The sequence below is a fragment of the Furipterus horrens genome, unplaced genomic scaffold (genome assembly GCF_987537825.1).
Source record: "Furipterus horrens unplaced genomic scaffold, mFurHor1.1.pri manual_scaffold_7, whole genome shotgun sequence".
In the NCBI taxonomy this organism is placed as follows: domain Eukaryota; kingdom Metazoa; phylum Chordata; class Mammalia; order Chiroptera; family Furipteridae; genus Furipterus; species Furipterus horrens.
Window position 1 is genome coordinate 50144097 of NW_028327177.1, and position 3673 is coordinate 50147769.

Consider the following 3673-nt stretch of genomic DNA (forward strand, 5'->3'; position numbering starts at 1 on the left):
AAATAAATGACAGAAGTTATAAGACTACATAGAGGTCAGTCTGGTATACTTTTCTATACTTTCCAAGTGTTGATGGCTTCCAAGAGATTGGTAATTAGATGGCATAGTAATGAGACAAAATTCTAAAGGATCCCTAAGAGGTCTGATGTGTTGGTAGAGTATTCACAAATGCTTTAGAAAATCAGATCTCCCAGGAACACTTGGGACACATTTCAACTTTCACAATAGCCAAAAAGGAAGCTAATCTCCCAGTTTCAACTCCTGGAACTAATGGAACCAAAAGGGATTCAGAACTATTTCAGCCTCAAGGAGTGACCAAAGTACATGTCAAATGGCCAGTAAATTACTTATATTATTGTATTTATGCAAATTAGAAATATAATGGTCTTTTTCTTAGGGATTGTAGAAGAATATTTTAGCAAAGAAGTATGTCTCATTTTTCTAACTAGTGGACTAAAACTGAGATTTAACCCAAATAATTCTAATTTTTTTGTTATCCAGAGGTGAATTTAGCTGAAATAAATGAAGTTAGATTTTAATATCTCCATGTACATTGGCCCATTCCAACTCTAGAAAGGGTCTTGGTTCAGTTGGTTTTATATTTTTAAAAATTTGAAAAAATAAGATGTTTCATAATAGTCAGTTAAGATTTCCATCTCTTTTCATTTAGCTTTCTTCTCCATCACATTTCACCAAATAGTATTGGAGTGGTCTTACACATTTTACATCTGGCTATGATAGTTGTTTATACAAAATACTGATGTCAGTGAAAATGATCTACAATTTATATGACAACACTACAAGAAGACTATCAAGGACAAATTGAATATGTGTTATCCATTCCAAAAGTATTTACAAGTAGTTATTTTACAAAACAATTTTAAATGTCCTAAAATATTACACTCATGTATAAAAGAAACTTGACAAAAATTGTTAAGATTTACATGATATTACCAATAACAAGTTGTGAAACTGAAAAAAAAGTGTAGGTAATATAGTCAATAATATTGTAATAACTGTATGATGCCACCTGAGTACTGGAAATATCAGGGGAATTACTTTGTAAAGTATATGATTGTCTAACCACTATGCTATACACTTGAAAGTAAAACAAGATAATATTGAATGTCAACTGTATTTGAAAAATAAAATATTAAAAACTTTAAAAAAATCTGTCAAACATACTAAAGGAAAGGCTATATTCTCTTTAAGGAAAATTATGTTATAAAATCGGTGTTATATATAGAGAGAGGCACTTAAAGAGTATGTCACCAAAAACATAGGATAAGTGTTATAGAGATATGTCAAACAATTAGTTAATAAAATATATTGTTGTTTGGATTTGTTGATCTTTTTGTGATGCATTGTTAACGTTTTTAAACTTGTAATTTGTAGTGCTGAAATAATGAAAGTACAGATGTAATGACATTAAGTATTGATTTAAATATTAGTAGTGCTTTACTGTAATTATTGTGTTTTTAAAAAATTCTGACAGAGGGGTCAGAACTCAGTGTTGGTGACTGGAGGCAGCAGTGTCGGCAAGCGGTTCCGTGCAGCCTAGAAAAATCCTGCAAAAATGTCTCTATACCCATCTCTTGAGGATCTGAAGGTAGACAAAGTAATTCAGGCTCAAAGTGCCTTTTCTGCAAACCCTGCCAACCCAGCAATTTTGTCTGAAGCATCTGCTCCCATCGCTCAAGATGGAAATCTCTATCCTAAATTGTATCCGGAGCTTTTTCCATACATGGGCCTGGTTTTAAATGAAGAAGAAATACGTGCAAATATGGGCATTGTCCCCGGAGCACCAACTCAGGGGCAGTTGGTAGCAAGACCTTCCAGCATGAACTATATGGTGGCTCCTGTAAATGGTAATGATGTTGGAATTCGTAGAGCAGAAATTAAGCAAGGGATTCGTGAAGTCATTTTGTGTAAGGATCAAGATGGAAAAATTGGGTTCAGGCTTAAATCAGTAGATAATGGTATATTTGTTCAGCTAGTTCAGGCAAATTCTCCAGCCTCATTGGTTGGCCTGAGATTTGGGGACCAAGTACTGCAGATCAATGGGGAAAACTGTGCAGGCTGGAGCTCTGATAAAGCGCACAAAGTGCTCAAACAGGCTTTTGGAGAGAAGATCACTATGACTATTCGTGATAGGCCCTTTGAACGCACGATTACTATGCATAAGGATAGTACTGGACACGTTGGTTTTATCTTTAAAAATGGAAAAATAACATCCATAGTAAAAGACAGTTCTGCAGCCAGAAATGGTCTCCTCACAGAACACAGCATCTGTGAGATTAATGGACAGAATGTCATTGGATTGAAGGACTCTCAAATTGCAGACATACTGTCAACATCTGGGACTGTAGTTACCATTACAATCATGCCTGCTTTCATCTTTGAACATATTATTAAACGGATGGCATCAAGCATTATGAAAAGCCTGATGGACCACACCATTCCTGAGGTTTAAAAGTCATGACTCAATGGCAACTTTGCTGAACTTTTCCAGTTTACTTCTTTGGCAACTTAACTTCGTATTATGCACCTGGAGCTTTCTAGGAGCCAGAGAGCATATGCTGCATGAGGTCCTTTCTATCTGACATTATGGCTGGGAATCTTAACTGTTTGATCTGATACCTTGTTCAGACTTCAAAATAGTTGTAGCCTTATCCTGGTTTTACAGATGTGAAACTTTGAGAAGATTTACTGACTTTCATAGATTAGTTTCTCTACGGGAAACCTGATGCTTTTACAAGCCATGATGATTAGAATGACTGATACAGGCTTTAGCTTTGTGTTAGAACCATCAGTTTTATTCTAGAAATCAAGTAGTGCTGTTCATACTACTTCAGTTCTATGGTATATATGCATTTTTACTGTTACTATAGTACATTTAGGATGATTGCTTTTGATAATTTTTTCCTGTGTGTGTAGTGTGTGTCTGTAAAACACCAATTAAAGAACACTGGATTCATTCCATGTAAGCATTATACAAGGTATGTAGGTTGCAAGAGATTGTATTATTAAATTTTAACTACCTTCACTTAATATGCTTGAACTGTCGCCTTAACTATGTTAAGCATCTAGAATAAAAGCCAAAATATAACTATTGCTGCCTTTCTAAAACCTAAAATGTAGGTCTATATTAAACTGAAATGTACACTAGCCCAAAACAAATTAGTGGTATAGACTGAGCTATGTGTAGCATAACTGCTTAGCTGCATTTGGTATTTTCTAGTCATCGTGTAACGGAAACTTGTCCAAGTTCCTGGTATCATTTTCTGAGAAATGAATCACGATATATTTAATGTAAAAATTCTTATCCTAAGTAGAATAAACTTTTGACTTCTGTTTTTATTTGTAGATTAAGTAGGATAATACCTAATTTTGACATTTTACTCTGAACATGTAACCTAGCTACTTTGAGATGGTCTTATAATGTCCTGGTAATTTGTTCTATCTCCTGACTCCTTCCTGCAAACAAAATCGCATTGACACTTTATCCTGATTCTCTTCTTCTTTTTGATTTATGCCTATTTCAATTAAACATGTATAAATAAAGTTAAAATTTAATCAGAAAAAAAAATTCTGACAGAATAAATACATTAAAATATTTATTTTTTCTCCTATTTTGGCTATCCCATTGTTATACTAATAGCTCTGATTTGTT

At 33.9% G+C, this 3673-nt stretch overlaps 1 pseudogene; it reads left to right on the top strand.

The window, feature by feature from the left end:
* The first annotated feature begins 1503 nt into the window (after positions 1-1503).
* Positions 1504-3051, top strand: LOC150004430 (syntenin-1 pseudogene; annotated as a pseudogene).
* Positions 3052-3673: the final 622 nt, after the last annotated feature.